Source organism: Camelina sativa, chromosome 5 (genome assembly GCF_030686135.1).
Source record: "Camelina sativa cultivar CO46 ecotype springtype chromosome 5, ASM3068613v1".
Classification (NCBI taxonomy): Eukaryota; Viridiplantae; Streptophyta; class Magnoliopsida; order Brassicales; family Brassicaceae; genus Camelina; species Camelina sativa.
In genome coordinates this window covers 26,150,783-26,169,160 of record NC_141884.1, presented here as the reverse complement: position 1 = coordinate 26,169,160, position 18,378 = coordinate 26,150,783, and the positions used below count along the sequence as shown (strand labels likewise).

General features: G+C 41.2%; 2 non-coding genes across 2 annotated transcripts; both read right to left on the bottom strand.

The window, feature by feature from the left end:
- Positions 1 to 1,635: 1,635 nt before the first annotated feature.
- Positions 1,636 to 1,742, bottom strand: LOC147944382 (small nucleolar RNA R71). Its single transcript, XR_015558734.1, has one exon. It is a non-coding gene; the product is annotated as a small nucleolar RNA R71 (small nucleolar RNA).
- A 14,050-nt stretch (positions 1,743 to 15,792) lies between these two features.
- LOC147944381 (small nucleolar RNA R71) lies at positions 15,793 to 15,899 on the bottom strand. Its single transcript, XR_015558742.1, has one exon. It is a non-coding gene; the product is annotated as a small nucleolar RNA R71 (small nucleolar RNA).
- Positions 15,900 to 18,378: the final 2,479 nt, after the last annotated feature.

The window sequence follows — 18,378 nt, the reverse complement described above, 5'->3', positions numbered from 1 at the left end:
AGGGTTTGATTTCAAGCATCTTAGCATCACACCAATGTTTAAGGAGCATAGATAAGGCTAGATCTAGAGCTTACCATTAGGCTTGCTAAGAGATTAGAGGTCTTGTTTGGTATGAGACATATTGCTTAATGCCTGCTTGTTTAGATTCTTAACTATGTGAGAACAAGTCTAGAGATGCATAGGTTTGATTGTTTCTTACCATGAGAGTGGATTTGTTTCATCCCTCCTCAAGGCCTTCCTTGTTTATTGATTTCTTAGCTTAAATCCTATTGTTTGATCGTTGTTTGTTTCGTTTTGGTATTGCTCTGTTTTTCTTGTGTTGCTCTGTTTTCCGTAATTGCCCAGCTCGACCCTGCACTCGATCTACACTCGATCGAGTGCTTGCTCGAGTTCATCCCCAGAACTCTTGTTTATGATTTGTTTTTGTCTTGTTTCATTTGAGCTGCATTTCTGTTGCATTCATTTAGTTTTCTGTTCATTACTTTCCTTGCATTAGTTCAATACTTGCATTACCATAATTTCTATTTCTGTTTCAGCTTCATAACTACTATAATCATTCTGTTCCATTTGCATTTAGCTCTTAGTTCTTGTAGTTTTACTTTCTGCAATTTACATTTCATCATAGGATTGTTAGTGACAAATATCCTTTACATTTGGCTTGTTTTAGACTCATATGCACATTTTGATTGTTCACAAACACTCAGATAGGATTGACACCTCTTATACTGCAACTGCATAAGGGGAATTGAAACACCTTACCATCCATTCATTCATATCTCACCATTGCATACAATCATCATCCATACCACAAAAGATATTAGTTTCAATTTGGCGTCGTTGCCCATTTGAGTGTGTTTTGTGACATTTAGGATCTTTATTAGTCTAAGATTAAGTTTGTTTATACACTTGTGAATTTTCTGCACTCAAATCTTCTGTTGCTGGGTTGTCTTGAGTTTCAGGTACCACTCGACCACCACTCGACCGAGTTGTGACCGAGCACTTGATCGAGTCAGAAACCGGATACAAATAGACACCACTTCCCAGTCGACTCGACCACCCACTCGAGCCTGTGCTCGACCGTGTACCTGTTCGAGTCTGTACTCGTGTTTGTTGATGCACACAAGGTCCAAGGGGAAAGACAATCTTCAAAGGCCTATTGACAACATCCAGAGATTACAAAAGGGTTTGATACATAAGGAAAGAAGAGTCGTTCAAGTTCAGCAAGAGGATCAAGTCATCATGGAGCAACAGGCTAACCATAAACAAAGATCTAGGCACATTGGTGCTAGAGATACACCCAACACCCACAACCAAAGAGCTGGTATTGTGCCTCCTACAGTATCAAACAATAATTATGAGATTAAAAGTGGCCTGATCTCAATGATTCAAGCCAACAAGTTTCATGGGTTGCCAATGGAGTATCCTCTAGACCACCTTGATGAGTTTGACAGAATATGTGGACTCACAAAAATCAATGGAGTGAGTGAAGATGGATTCAAGTTGAGGCTCTTCCGATTCTCACTTGGAGACAAGGCTCACCTTTGGGAGAAGACTCTTCCTACTGGAGCAATAACCACATGGGATGCTTGCAAGAAGGCTTTCTTGGCCAAGTTCTTCTCCAATGCTAGGACAGCTAGATTGAGATATGAAATTTCTGGGTTTTCTCAAAGGAACAATGAGAGCTTTTGTGAAGCTTGGGAGAGGTTTAAAGGGTTGCAGACTCCGTGTCCTCACCATGGCTTCAACAATGAGTCCGTACTTAGCACTTTGTATAGAGGAGTGCTTCCCAAGATCAGGATGCTTCTTGACACAGCTTCTAATGGCAACTTCCTCAACAATAATGTGGAAGAAGGATGGGAATTAGTTGAAAATCTTGCTCAGTCTGATGGGAATTACAATGAGGACTATGACAGAACAGTAAGGTCATCATCCACTGATCAAGAGGAGAAGTACAACAAGGATTTGAAGATGGTCAATGAGAAACTTGAAAAGATCCTCCTTAGCCAACAAAAGTCCATCCACTTCATTGGTGAGGAAGAGGTTCAAGTTCAAGAGGGGAAGAATGAATTTGCTGAGTTCTGTTATATGCAAAACCAGGGTGGATTCAAAGGCTACAACCAAAGAGGGTTTAAGAACAACAACCTCTCCTATAGAAGCAACAATGTAGCTAATCCACAACACCAAGTCTATCCACCTCAACAGCCTCAACAACAGAACAACTATGTCCCCAAACAACAACATCAAGTGTTCCAGCCTCAGTTGTGTCCTCCATCAGGGTTTCAGACTAACCAAGGCCAAGAACAAGACTTAAGAGCCATGATGCAACAGTTGTTGATTGGGCAAACACAAGGAAAGAATGAGGAAGCCAAACAGTTTACTTCATTGAATCAAAGGCTCACATCCCAGTATAATATCCTTAACATGAAGTTTGAAGGTCTCAACTCTAGAATGAAGTATATGGAGAGCAACATTGCCTGTACTTCAGCTCCTAAACCCAACCAACTCCCTGGAAAAGCTGTTCAAAATCCAAGGGAGTTCACTGCAAAAGCCATTCATATCTCTGATGAGGAAGTCACTGAGGATAGTGATGTCCAAGTTATGGGGAATTCATCAGTTACTGAAGCCCCAAGTGATGTTTGTGCAAAGCAAATGGAGTTCGACGTTGCACTCGACCAGGAACTCGAACAGCCACTCGACCGAGTGCATGCTCGAGTGGTTGATCGAGTTGAAGACTCCAAAGCTGTCAAGCCTGCTAAGTACATTCCTCCTGCTTACAAACCGCCTCTGCCATTCGTAGGACGTTTCAAAGCACATAAGCTTAAGGAGCTTAGGGAAATCATTGAGAGAAAGGAAATGATGGCTACGCAACAAAAGGATGAGAGGGTTTTGAAAAAAGAGGCTGTGGTTGAGAAACAAGAGGAAGTGATGGCCATTCAAGAGATCATCATTGCTTATCAAGAAGAGGAGAGAGGACCTGTCTTGGAACAGTATGAACCATATCCTCTCTATAGAGATTTTTTGCTTGATTTGTCAAAGTAGAAGGCTCAAGCTCAAGATGAGAAGGATCTTGAGGACCTTGGAGGAGTGATCATCCCAATAAAGCCTAAGGATCCAGGGTCATTCTATCTGCCTTGCACACTCAGTTACCTTCACTACAAACAATGCCTTTGTGATTTGGGAGCCTCAATCAGTGTCATGCCCTACTCCATAGCACAAAAGCTTGGGCACACTGACTTCAAATCCACCAACCTTCATATATGCCTAGCTGATGGGTCAAATAGAGATGTGGTTGGCAAGTTGGAGAACATTCTAGTGAAGATAGGGAGAGCAAGGGTTCATACAGATTTTGTGGTATTGGAGATGGACAAGGAACCTGAAGATCCTATCATTCTTGGGAGGCCATTCTTAGCCACTGTTGGAGCAGTCATTGATGTCAAGGAAGCTCTTGTGACCTTGAACATTGCTGAGGGTATAGCTATGAAGTTCAACATCTATAACCCAACCAACCTTCCTACCATCGATGATCAACCTTTTATTATCAAGGACAAAGGTGGTCAAGAGGTCTTAAGTGATAAGGCAACTGCAAAGGCTGAGCTCTCTCTTCAAGAAGATTATGTGGAAAAGCTTAAGAGGTGAGTTCAAGAATTGTCTGGTATGGTTGAGGATCTCCAAGTTAAGCTAAACAAGAGGTCTTTAAGGAAAGCAAGACCAAGGCTCAAAATCAAGAAGAAGTATGGTTTGTGTGTTAAAGGTGAGGTGATCAAGGATCAAATTCACAGTGATCAAGAGGTTCCAGGGAGGATTTCATCACCTCCTTGGTATCTAGACCAAGTCTAAGAAGGCAACCAAAGTTAAGCTTAGTGACTCTAAACAAGCTCACTAGAGAGGAAGTCCCTAAGGTATCCTTTGTAAATATGGTTTATTTTCCTTGTAGTTTTGATGTGTTTTCTTTTATGTTTGTGTTAGACAAGCCTTTTAATGAAAGTATAGTTGGGTAAGGAGAGATTTGGACTTGGAGAAGGAGATTCGCAAGCCCACTCGACCAGCCCACGAGAGGTACTCAACCGAGTTGGAAATGAAGTAAAGCCCATTCGATTCTCATCTCTCTAGAATGATCGAGTGGAGGGAAGAAAAGGAAGAAAATTTTGAATTTTCAAACTTTGGTCAAGGGAGCTCGACCGTGTACAGTCGAGTGTGGGGTCGAGTTGCAGCAAAAAGCAGGTCAAAGATTCCCAATTCGAATTTGAATGGTATGGAGGCTCCACCCTTGTCTCCTTGTCCCCTTAGCTTCTTTAAATAGAGCTTGCACGATCCTATACCTCTCACACTCTCTCATTTGCTCAAAACAACTAAAATTAAGGTTTAAAAACTCTCTCAAAGTTCATCTTTTGCTCAAGCTTAGTTCTTTCAAGTTTTTGGGTCACTAACCTATTAACATTAAGCTTTGAGTCTATTCCCTTCAGTTCTGTTTGAAAATGTCTTCAAGGATCACTAGGAAGTCCCAACAAGCGGCTGCAAGCTCCATGGAACATCGTGATGCTAGCCTTGTATCAAGAGGAGAAGTTGGAAGAACCACTCGACGCCCCACTCGATCAAGCACTCGACCGAGTGGTGGTCCGAGTGGTCGGTCGAGTCAGATGCCGTGTCCAAGGAACGAGTCAGTTGAGGAAGATCCTGAGAGAACTGAAAGTGAGGAAGAAAGGGAGCCAACCCTTAATGAGTTCATGAGGAGACACAAGGCCAAAGGGAAGAGGCCAGCAGTTGAGGTTGAACAAGAGGAGAGTGAATGTGAAAGTGAGGAAGATGATGAAGAAGAAGAGGTAGAGGATGATGGAGAAGCAGAATCTTGTGGATTGCCAAAGAGGCAACTTTATGAAGCCTTCATGAGCATGGAGTTCCTGGGGACTAGATATCCACACAAGGAAACCATGGAGAAGCTAGCCATTGATGAAGATGTGGAGTATCTTTTTGAGAAGAGCAACTTAACCAAGTTCATGGGTCTTTGCATGGAGGGCTACAAAGAAGAAAGTTGTGAGTTTTTCGCCACAGTCAAGCTGCATACATATGCAAGGAAGGATGCAGAGTTTGAAGCTGGTCATATTGCATTCACAATCAAGGGGAAGAGGTATGAGCTTTCAATGAAGAAGATAGCCAATGTGTTTGGTTTTGAGGTTGGGAGCAATAGAAGCTTGATGATACCAAGAGAGGAGCTCTATTCCATTTGGGAAACCATTGGAGACCAAGAGCTCAAAGATAAGAAGCCCAGTTCTTAGATACTTCCAGAAAGCTCTTGCCAATACCTTCCTTGCTAGGAAGGAGACTAGAAATCTAAATGAAGGAGAGCTCAAGATGATTGACATGGCTTTGAATGGGATCATCCTTCAAGCAAGAGATGGAACCATCATTCTTGGGACCACTGTGGAGACTGGCCTAGGAATGGTGCTTATTGACCACATGATAGAGTTGAGGAGCTGGGTAGGCAAGTTGTACAACAAAGGATCAAGAGGAGCCCTTACCATTGGAGGCATCATCACTCCAATACTACAAGCTGCTAAGGTCCCACTTAGAGGAGAAAGGGTTTCACCAAGGTGGATAGACTCAAGATACCTCACCACCACTCTCATACTAGCCAAGGAGATGCATCAAAAAAATCACATCTTCAACTTTGAGCTCCCAACAGTTGGAAAAAAGCAATCCATCTTGCCTAACCAAGAGCTCACCACCATTCAAGAAGGAGCCAACATTGACTTTTGGCCAGCTGATGAGTTCTTGTTTGATGGGATAGTTCAACCTAGAGTTGAATAAGCTGGAAATGCACAAATGGCTGATGGGGAGGAGCAGTTTTACTTTGAGGATTATGAGCCCAACCCAAGGGATAGTAGAGGAGTGAGGGAGAATAGCAAGAGGTTGCCACTTTTGCAAAAATGGAGCAAGTGGCATGGGAAGAGGTTTGAAAAGCTCAATAAGAAGGTGACCAACATGGCCTAAAGAAGGAGATAGCTGATCTGAAGAGTGGAAACTCATCTCCAAGCCATTCAAGCCCTTTGAGGAGGAGTAGCTCAACTAGAGCACTTTCAAGAGTTGCAAACCCTGTGGAACCAGCTAGAGCTTCAATGTATGAGCCAAATCAGAGGAAGAGGAGTTTAAGTACCCCAGAACAACAATTTTTGAGGCACTCGACCGGTTCACTCGAGCACCCACTCGACCGAGCACCCCAAATGCACTCGGCCGAGTTCCAGCCCAGATCACCTTATGGCTTTCCACCTCCAGCTGCTTATCCAGGTTATCCAGGTTACCCTTCCATCCCACCCCAATACTTAATGGATCCAGCGCTCTACCAACAGTTTTATCAGCAGCAAGGACAAGATTTTGGCATCCGCGGTCCAACTCGACCACCCCACTCGAGCATGCACTCGACCGACTCCAGGTCGATCGCCGTGGTCGAGCTGCCCCAAACTCCACCTCCAAGTGATCAACAAGACCCCAACTACACCTTTGACAGCATGCAAGAGGATGTGGACAACTTCTTCTCCAATCCCTAAGGTACCACTATCGCCTTCACTTGTAAATACCATTGTATTTCATATTGTGTTTTGTTTTTGATCTTGAATCCTCTTACAAATTTCTTTCACACAGAGGACTGTGTGATTTAAGTTTGGGAGAGGATTTGAGATAGCATTTGACATTGTGTTTTGTGTTCTTATTTCGAATTTTTAGCATCAACATGTTAGTATTTGCATAGCATCTAAGGCATAGAAAAACCCTAAAATTTTGAAATTTTTTTGCAAAAATCTTTATAAAAAAGAGTGTTCATGTAGTTTGCATTGCATATTAGGATCTTGTTTAGCATGCTTCATGTAGGATTGTATAATATTTGCATTAGGGATCTATGATGAGTTTTGCCTTGTTAGCTTGCTTATTCACTAGACTAGGATCAATGCCCAAGTTAATAGTACTTTGATGCTAGTTGAGTAGTTAGAAGCATAAGATTGAACCAAGCCTTGAATTCCTGCATTTCATTTGGTCTAAATTGAAGCATGTTGTGATTTGACACCATTTCCTACTTATAAGAACCTAATATTGACTTATAATTATCAATGTATGCATTGCTTTAAACTCATGGATACCATATACATACTTGGATCATCTTTCTCCTTTTTGCCACTCTTGTTGATCCAAGTAGCTGATTTCCTCATTAAGAATCAGTTCCTCTACCCCTAAACCAACCCTTCTTTCAAGCCATGTTTATTCTTGTGTGTGTGAGGCCTATTTTTAGGATTGAGCTTGGTAGAAAGTGTTAGTGACAAGAGTAAAGCCTTGTGTAGTTCTAGTTTGCATTTTTCAAACTAGATAGGACTAGGTGGTTCACTTGTTGGGTTTGGGACTTGGCTGTTATGAAAAGAAAAGAGGAAAAAGAGAAAGAAAAAGGGTAGAGTCTTTAAGAGGAGAATGTGTTTAAGCAAGGTCTAGTGAAAGGATGGGAAGTAAAAAAAAATTGTTGAAAATGGTTCTAGCTAAAGAAAGGAAAAGAAAGAAAAGAAAAGTCTAGCAAAATGCTTGTATGTCTTAAGAATACGAAGAGAACAGAACCATAGCAAATAAGTAAGAATCCTCCATCCCACTAGAAAGATCAAATAAGAAACCTCTCCTAAGACTTGAAAAGCAAAAGAGAAAAGGGTGAAAGAGAAAAGAAGGAGTTAAAGGGTAGCACTAGGATCATTTGGGATTAGAATAATAGGATGAATTCTTTGGGTGCCTTTGGGTAGACAAAGTTTTGTTCTTGTATGTGTCTAAGTGTTCTTACCTTTAGCATTCTTCTAAAGCTCAATCCATTTTTTATGAGAGAACCTTGATATTAACAAGCCCCACTCTTAAAAGAGATTACCATTGCATAGAATTGATTTATGTTATTGATTAATGAATGTTAAAGGAAATGGTTGATTTGAATGCATGTAGATATCTAAGGCTCAAATCAATAAAGGTTGTTATATGCTTGTCTAAAATCTTTAAGTACAGCTCATTCAACTTGCATCCTAGTATTAGTAACTTGGACATTGATTCTAGATGGTCTATTTGCCAGCTTTAGGAGCTGAGATCCCACTTTCAAACCTCACCTACCTTCTTATGTCTTGCTTATTTGCTTGAGGGCAAGCAAAGACTAAGTTTGGGGGTGTTGATGTTCATATCTTTTACCCTGTTTTCCCTTAGTTTATTCACATCTTTTGCATCTTTTGATGTCCATTTTGACCATTATTGCATAGCTTTAGGACTAATCATGCATTAGAGTTTAGTTGCATTGCATTTGCATCTTTTCATGCATAATCAGGTGATTTTGGAGCTTAAGGAGCATGGAAGCAATGCTGAGGAGAAGTGAAGAAATCATGACGGGAAAGCAAGAGAGTTAAGGCTGAAGCAACAAGGTCCGGAGTCCCACTCGACCGCCCACTCGACCAGACACTCGACCGTGTGCAGAGAGGGACTCGACCGAGTGGAGGATGTAGGAGAAGAACCAACTCGACCGGTCACTCGACTGAGCACCGGGTCGAGTTGGCCGAGCCACCTGGCTATTTTGTCTTTCAGTATTTTTAGGGCTTCCACTACTTTTTCTATTTAAGGGTCTTGTACCTGCAGCCACCAAGGAGTCCAGCTTTTTAGATAGTCAAAAACCTAGTTTTTACCCTTTTGGGAATTATTCCTTTTGCACTTTTATTTTTAGATATTGTACTTCTTTAAGAGAGAAAATTCTAGATTCTTCAATATTGTTGGTTTCATAACTTTCAGAATATTGAGAATTCGAGTTTGATTCTTTCTTCAATATTGTAGATCTTTGCTTTATCTTTCATTTGATGCAAGTTTCAGTATTTTCTGGATTTATGATTTTGATGTTCATCATGTGTTCTTGTGAGTAGTTGCTTAGGATCTTGAGGATGGGTTAGGCTGGATTGTGTTTGAGGTTTGTTTGATTTGGTCAAGCTTGATTGTTGTAGATCTCTTCTAGGCTAGATGTTCTTAATGCTGTTCCTATATCTGAGAAGGTAGGGTTTGATTTCAAGCATCTTAGCATCACACCAATGTTTAAGGAGCATAGATAAGGCTAGATCTAGAGCTTACCATTAGGCTTGCTAAGAGATTAGAGGTCTTGTTTGGTATGAGACATATTGCTTAATGCCTGCTTGTGTAGATGTGAGAACAAGTCTAGAGATGTGAGAACAAGTCTAGAGATGCATAGGTTTAATTGTTTCTTGCCATGAGAGTGGATTAAACTTGTCTTAGAAATATATGTCTAGAGATTAGCTCAAAGTTTGCTTGAGATTTGTTGACCAAGTTAGATGACCTCAATCATTATTCCAGCCCATGAATCCCTCCTCAAGGCCTTCCTTGTTTATTGATTTCTTAGCTTAAATCCTGTTGTTTGATCGTTGTTTGTTTTGTTTTGGTATTGCTCTGTTTTTCTGGTGTTGCTCTGTTTTTCGTAATTGCCCAGCTCGACCCGGCACTCGATCTACACTCGATCAAGTGCTTGCTCGAGTTCATCCCCAGAACTCTTGTTTATGATTTGTGTTTGTCCTGTTTCATTTGAGCTGCATTTCTGTTGCATTCATTTAGCTTTCTGTTCATTACATGCCTCGCATTAGTTCAATACTTGCATTACCATAATTTCTATTTCTGTTTCAGCTTCATAACTGCTATAATCATTCTGTTCCATTTACATTTAGCTCTTAGTTCTTGTAGTTTTACTTTCTGCAATTTAAATTTCATCATAGGATTGTTAGTGACAAACACTCAGACTCATATGCACATCTTGATTGTTCACAAACACTCAGATAGGATTGACACCTCTTATACTGCAACTGGATAAGGGAAATTGAAACACCTTACCATCCATTCATTCATATCTCACCATTGCATACAATCATCATCCATACCACAAAAGATATTAGTTTCACTCTCTCTCTGTGTCGTGTGGCGTCTTTCTTTTGGAGAAAATAGGAAAGGGTTTATATATGGTGATAACATCATTATTTTACCCATTTTAACTATAGTTTTAGTATGCATTTAGGAAGAATTTGACATGATTTCAAGGCTTTAATGTCTATTATCAATTATTTTAGGTTTCAAGAAGGTTTTACAGGTTTTAAAGCAAAAAGGATCAAAAGACAAGAAAAATATGTTTTAGGAAAGATTCAGATCTTTAGAGTACGGGATACTTTTGAAGAACTTCAAAAACTCACATGTTTACGTTCTTGGTGTCTATAGAAAGCTGTAAGAGTCATCTTTCACCTCGAAGTGGAATCAAGTAAATTTGTTCACTCATCAGGAAGTTATGCCCAATATACCGATACGTGTTATATACAGACGAGAAGATAAGTTTGAAGCCAAGTGGACTTTAATGACGGCCCGATTAGCAACCGTCACGGCGGCCCGGCCCGGAGGAGTCACGACAGTCTAGAACCATTTTCAGCCGCCACTTGTCCTGCACTCAACAATAAAAGATGTTTTTACCCTTAAAAAACCCTAAAGCATTCAAAACCCTATAAATATTCATCTAAACCTAGGGTTTAGAGTGTGTCTTCAAAGTGCAATCATTGGAGCAGCCAAGAGACACGACCAGAGGAGCAGCCGACGATCAGAAGCTCTCTTTCGTTACTCTCTTTGAAGCTTTGAGATCCACCAACTCTTTCTATGCTATTTGCTTTGTTCTTGTTTCTAAAGGAAGAAGATCCTACAACTTTGTTTGACAATCATTGAAGTAATATCTAAACCCTTTTTCTCTATTTATTCTTTAATGTTTATGATTTTATTCAACCGAGCTTTGATGATTCCCTTAAACATGCTAGAGTAGTTTTCTAGTTGGGTTTAAAGGGATAATCAAAGGGGGGAGATGATCTTAGTTTAGGTGGCAATTTTTAGGGTTTGTTAGATTTATATTCTAGTTTATTCTATGCTTTAATTCCAAATCTTTGTTTAATGCTTTAACTTAGCCTGATGAACTAACTATGATCTAAAGTGTGTGTGCGTCGCCAAAAAATTGCATGTGTGCTTGACATAGCTTAGATGTGTGTCGTGTCATAGAAAGCACATACCACTTACCTATGGAACTTCATGGATTAGAATCGAACATGTTTTAAATGCTTTGATCTATGCGTCTTTGCCTGCAAAAGGTAAGTCTCGGTTAGCATGTGATCTATAAGTTAACGGTTCATTCGTGTTTCGTAGTCCGAGTTTAGATAAACAAACTAACCCTAAACTATCCTGGATAGATAGATCATTGATCTCCTGCGATTTCTCTTGATGCCCAATGCTTGTTTTATTTATTTTACTTGCTTTGTTTACATTTATTTGCTTACTTACAACCTTGACAACCAAAACCCCATTTCTATTGAGTCCTAGCCTTACTTACTTCTGTTAGATTCCATTAAACAACAACTCTCTCTCTGTGGGATCGATCCTTAAATACTACTACCGATTAGTTGTGCACTTGCAGCCGTTGTGTGGTCTTTTTGAGGTAAAATATTTTGAAGCAAAATAAACCACACATCATAAGCTTTTTGGCACCATTGCCGGGGAGAGATTGTTGTTTACAAGAGTCTAGGAACTAGAGTAACGTCTTGGACACCTTGCTTTTTAATTTTTTGTTTTGATTTTCCTTTTTTTAGGAGACCTTGAGGATGAACCTCGACGCTCTCCTAGGATATTTTGAGAATCTCACAATTGCACAGCTTACGTAACATTATCGAGCCATGGACGGAGACACATCCGGTCCGCAAGCTCATTCGATGTATGGTTCCCGCAATGGTCATTCTCGAGCAGCCCATTCAGCTTACTACCAAGCAGATCTGCCATGCTTTGCGCTGAATCAAGATGATCTACAAGAAGTCATATATGTCGATGTCGATGAAGAGAATCTCATGAAGTTGATGAAACAACATATATCGAACATCAACAATCAACTCTTTCAACCTGCTGAAGTTGAAGAAGGATATGGAGCCTCATTTGAGTATCCAACCGATCCTAACAAGCCCAAGGAGTGGACTAGAGAAGAACACTACCAAACCGATGAAGGCGATGCTTATTTTGAAGAAAAAGCTAAGGAGAACCATTATTAAGATTTGCCTATAGAGAATGATGAGTCTTATGATCTATCATCTACTAGAGAAGATGGAGAATAAGAGCTCAAAGACTTCTACTGTTACATGACATATCAGATCCCTAGTGAAGAAGTTCCCGAAAACTACAAATTTCAACAATATCGGATCAAGAAGAAGCTTTCTACCGAGGTAACCCTAGAACCCGACCATCTCCAGCACCATATGATGTTTATGAGGATTTGTAAGCTGTCCCAAGTCACCGTCCAAGTCGTTTTCAAAGACCTTATCCAAGAAGAGCCGACACTAATTTAAACCGCTCATACCATTACCGAGAGCCTGATTTTATTCGATTTCCACACCAAGTTTATCAAGACAAATTTCGTGTTTCTACACAAAAAAAAAAGATGAAGAAGAAAGGTCTCTGAACCTAATAAGTCAGTTAGCAGATCTTCCAGATGAGACTATGAAGATGCTGCCTGAGAAGCTTGACAAAATCGATTTTGATCTTTCAAGCAAAATGGACGACATTGCTGCTAAAGTTAGAAGCATAGAAGAGCAAAGATCTACAAATTCTAAAGCCATGGAGAAGAAGCTTCATTGTATTGAGGAAGAGCAAGAGTAAAATCTCAAGAGTTCCCAAGACAATTCCATCAACATTAGAGACTTGGCCAATGAAGTTTCCGACTTAACAAAGGACCATGAGTCAAAATATGGAGTTTTATTCAACAAGGATTTAGACACAAGGAAGCGTGTGGAGAAGCTTGAGAACTGAGCTTATGAAGCCGAGAGGAAGATGTTTGGTCTCAACTTTCAACAAAAACGATTTGGAGAAGTCTTATCCGAAGAGTTTACATTTGCAAAGGAGAGCCACAAGCTACTTAAGGAGATTGAAGTGGAACAAAAGGAGGAGAGCCAAGATCTTGCTGCTAAGATTTAGGATCTCACCTCGTGTGTTTCTGGACACAACGAAGAAGGAGCTCAACCTGACAAGGAGGAAGAAGAAGAAAAGGAAACCCTTGACGAGAAAGGAAAACATTCATGTTTCCTTATTTTCTTATACAAAATCACAAGAGGATTTCGTGGAGAACAAGCTACAAGGTCCCATGGAGGCCGAGACCTTCAACCTCAACTCACACGACATCTCTCATCAAGTAGAAAAACAATCAACGCCCCGAGTCGCTTGTAACACCATTCTCCAAACGAACCCAACATTTGCAAGAACTTGAAGAAGGGGAGATTTATGAAGAAGAAGATGTGCTATTCAAGGGAACACAGGTTCAACATCAACCACGTGGTCTCACCCTCTTGAACAACCGTTGGTATCCACGCATGATAAGCCTAAGAGATCTAAGTGATTTCAATCGAGCAGTTGGGAGACTACCACAAGGTACCACTTTCGCAAAAGCTTGTTCTGTTTATCACATTGACCGGTTATTTCTTGAGAGTTGTGAGTCAAGGAAAGAGATGAAAGAGCTATATGATCAATCCTTACACTACCCACGGCCGTTCAACACACTACACAAAGTGGAGAGCCCTGGCCGATTCCTCATCACTTGTTTTATTAATGGAGTCTCATTCAAAAATGCATTATGTGATTCCGGTTCATGTATCAACATCATGTCAACCGATGATGCTAAGAAGATAGGCTTGAGACACTTACAACCATCAGACATACGCATAGGACTCGCCAATTCCTCATTCACAATACCTGAAGGAATGGTCCGAGACATTCATGTGCGATTTGGAATCTGCAATCTTCCAACCGATTTTCAAATTATCAATGCCGAGAAAGGGAGGTTTACACCACTTATCCTTGGAGGAGCATTCCTAGCCACAGCTGGAGCCGTCATGGACTAGCCTAACCGAAGAATGACTCTCACCAACATCAATGGAGACATTTCATATGAAGCTAAACCATTCATTCCAACAACTCGACGGTGTAGAGAAGAAGATTATGTGTGAGCTTCTGTGAGAGAACTGAGCGACTCAAAACATTTTTCCCTTTTTGTTAAGATTTTTCATAACTTCTTATCATTTTCTTTAAGATTTCTATCGTGTACTCTTACCTCTCTACTTTATCGTTTAATAGAATGCAATTTTCATTCATGTATGTTGTTATGTTTCTTGCTATGATTTCCGAGTAGTGTAGTAAGGTTTCTAGGGATGAAATAGATGATTTTGTGTTCTTGATCGGTTCGGATGTCTTAGTTTGATTGTATGTGTTTGATAGATTTCCTTCTAGATTGGTGTTCTTAATGCTGTCAACAAACCGAGAGGGTGAGATTAGATCTAAGGTGTTTTACCACTGAGAGGTGTAGATGAGATGCTTGAATCAACCAATGCTAGAGGTTTACTTAGTTAGCCTAAGAGATTAGATGAGTAAGGGGTTTACTGACAATAATGAATCGGATCTTAATGCCTGTTTGGTAATGTTTCTCAAACGAGAGTTGGGTAGGGGAGTGATCAAGGTTGATTGTTTCTATCACGAGAGTGTTTTAACAAGATTTTAGAGATTCATTGTTTAGGAAATATTTGCTTGAGGCATGTAAGACATCTGTACTGGTTAGGAATACTTAGCATTCGATTACCCCATCCTTAGAAGCTTTCGTATCTTAATTGCTTGCATTTTTATTCATCACTCGATCTCTTACCTGAATAGGTACATGATCACCTGCTTCGAGTAAACCCTCGAGTTGTTCATACCATATTTGCTTACTCGATCACCCCACCCGATCATGTACTCGAATGCTTGCATCGAGTGCTTCAGGTCGTGTGGTTCTTTGTTTATATTCATTTCGTTTATTATTTTAGGATTGTCAGATAAAACCCCACTATTGCTTGGCTTGACTTGCATTGTTCTGACTGCATTCTTCCTGCTAGAATAAACAACCATTTGGATTGATAACCCTTTGTACTACAACTGCATAGGGAATTGATATCCTGGTGAAAACCTGTTTATCAATTTGGCACCGTTGCCATTTGGTTGTATTTATATTGCTACATTTAGGATTTCAGCACTTGCTAGATCAAGTTCTTTTGTTTATATTGGTTCGGAATCTGACTTGTTTGCTTTCGCTCTTGTTTGTTTTGAATCTCAGGTACAACCCAAGCACCCACCCGACCTGTCACTCGATCACCTAGATCGGGTAGACCTTCATGTACTCACTCGGTTCACTGATTGTGCATGCAAACACGATCCAAGGGTAGCCAACACTTGAGTCCTTTCATCGACAACATCGACAGACCAAGGCTCCTCAGACAACAACAAGTTCAACCGCAACCAGCAATCATTGAGGGGACAATGAACAAGCAAAACGGTCCACCAGCTCCTCAAGCAAGGACCAACATAGGAGCAGGAGCTGCTCCATCTACTCACACTCAAAGGAATGGCATTGTGCCACCTGCTGTCCAGAACAACAATTTTGAGATAAAGAGTAGTCTCATCCAGATGATACAGAGCAACAAGTTTCATGGATTGCCAATGGAGGACCCATTGGATCATCTGTATGAATTAGATAGGCTCTGTAGCCTCACCAAAATAAATGGAGTTAGTGAGGATGGATTCAAACTCCGGCTTTTCCCATTCTCCTTGGGAGACAAAGCACACATCTGGGAGAAATCACTCCCCAAGGAGTCCATCACCACTTGGGAAGCGTGCAAGAAAGCATTCCTGGCCAAATTCTTCTCCAACTCCAGAACCGCAAGGCTGCGAAATGACATTTCCAGCTTTGTTCAGTAGAACAATGAAACGTTCAGTGGAGCTTGGGAACATTTCAAGGGATACACTACATGATGTCCTCATCACGGCTTCAACAATGCTTCATTGCTGAGTACACTTTACAGAGGAGTGGTCCCAAAGATACGGATGTTGCTGGACACCGCAAGCAATGGTAACTTCCTCAACAAGGATGTTGATGAAGGTTGGGACCTAGTGGAGAACTTGGCTCAATCTGATGGGAATTACAATGAGGAGTGCGACCGCACTGTGCGATCTACAGGAGAGGAAGATGCCAAGTACAAGAGGGACATAAAAGCCCTCAATGACAAGCTCGATAAACTACTCTCAACCAGCAGCAACATGTTCATGCAATATCAGAGGAAGAGCAGTTTTTACAACAAGATGGGGAGACGGTACAAATAGAGGATGTTAACTACATCAACAAGCAAGGAGGTTACAACAAAGGGTACAACAACTATAAGCCGAATCCGAATCTGTCCTACCGGAACCCGAATGTTGCCAATCCTTAGGACCAAACCTACCCATCAGCAGTTCAAGGGAACCAGGTCCAACAGAAGGCTTTTGTCTAGTACAATCAAGGCTATGCACCTAAGCATCAGTATTCTGGAAACTACCACCAACCCATTGCACCACCTGGATTTCAACAACAATAAGGCCCGCAGAACCAATCACAAGAAGCTGAGTTACGCGGCCTACTTCAGCAAATGATTCAGAATCAGGCTTCAGCAGCCACCGACACCGCAAAACGGTTTGCGGAGATGAGCAACAGGATTGACTCAGGATACAATGGTTTGAACGCAAAGTACGAATCGCTCAATACTAAGCTTAGATACCTATAGGGTCACCGCAACAACCAACCAGCTCCAAAGATCAACCATCTCTCAGGTAAAGCTGTTCAAAACCCTAAGGATTATGTCAATGCCCAAGCCATCTTCCTTGATGATGACTATGAGGATTACCTCACTGAGGACAGTGATGTTCAAGATGGGGAGGATATGGATCACTCAATGATAAATAAGGCCAAGTACTACATATCCGAGTATGAACCCGAGCCTTCACCCGAGGAGACTGATCGAGTTGATGATCGAGCACTGGTTCGAGGATCACAAATCGAAGAACCACCCGAAGCTGAACCCGATGACCTACCCGATGACGGTGATCGGATGATACATCGAGTAGATGTTGAAACGAGAGATCAGCCTCAACTACCTGTAGCAGCAGAAGGGGAGCTATAGGAAAGGTTCAATGCTTGACTTGATATCCAACTGGAGGCGCTTGCAGAGCGTATGGCCAAGCGTAAAGCTCCACCACCTAAGCTTTTGCCACCACAGGAACTTCAGGAGGAAGCTTCCAAGGAGGCAGCTCAGCTGGAGAATGAGGTTAAGGAGGCTGTCAAGTAGATTGGGTTTGAGATTCTCAGGAGTGAAGTGTGCTTAGATCCTGAGCTGCGAATCGATGAAAAATTGGAGGATCCTAGCTCTTTTACTTTGCCATGCTCGATAGGACTTCGGATTTTCAAGATTTGTTTGTGCGACCTTGGAGCTTCAGTTAGCATTATGCCACTGTCAGTTGCCAACAAGATGGGATTCACCAATTTTAAACCAACTAGTCTATATTTGGTTATAGCTGATAGAACAGTCAGACATCCTATTGGGACCCTAGAAAACTTGCCACTCAGGATTGGAAGAGTAGAAGTCCCTACTGATTTCATGATCCTTGACATGGATAAGGAACCAGACAATCCACTGATCCTAGGATGACCATTCTTGGCAACAATAGGTGCTGTGATTGAGGTGAAGCAATGCAAGATCGGAATAGAGCATGGTGAGCACTTCAAGATGGAGTTTGATGTGAAGAAGGGGATTAAGAGGCCAACCATTGATGGTCAAGCTTTTTTCACTAAGACCAAGCAGAGGAAAGTCAAACATCTTGAAGAAGTCAACACCACATTTGCCTTGGAACCTGGTCAAAACCTGGAGAATCAGTTGAACCAGCCTGCTAGAGTGGAGAGGATTCCAAAACCTCTCCCCCAAAGATCCCATGATTAAGGAGGATGATGAGTCAAGCTTAGTGACTTTAAACAAGCTCACTTGGGAGGAAGTCCCAAAGGTATCTTCTATTTTATTTTCTTTTATTTTATTTGTTTTAAATCTTGTTTTCTATTTTTTGCAAATTTATATATATATAAAAAAATAGAAAAGTGAAAAAAAAAAGGAAATTGAGGAACCCGAGGGTCAACCCGACACCGTACTCGACGCGCCTGATCGTGTCCCTGCTCAGGTGGCGAGTGGAGTCCAAATTCCGCAAGCAAAGCCCACTCTCGGTGAAGCCCATACCACTAACGCTACTCTATTTAAGGGTTTCGAACCTTTCTCCCTCAGCAGCACCGATAAGTCTTTCTACCCTAGAGTTTTAGTTTGCATACTTTCTATTCTCTCTCAAACTCGAGTTTTATTTGATTTTCTTTGGGAACTAACCCTATTAACCTCGAAGCTTTTCTTCTCAAGGATTCGACAATGGAACCACACACGAAAACCTACCAAAGTAAGG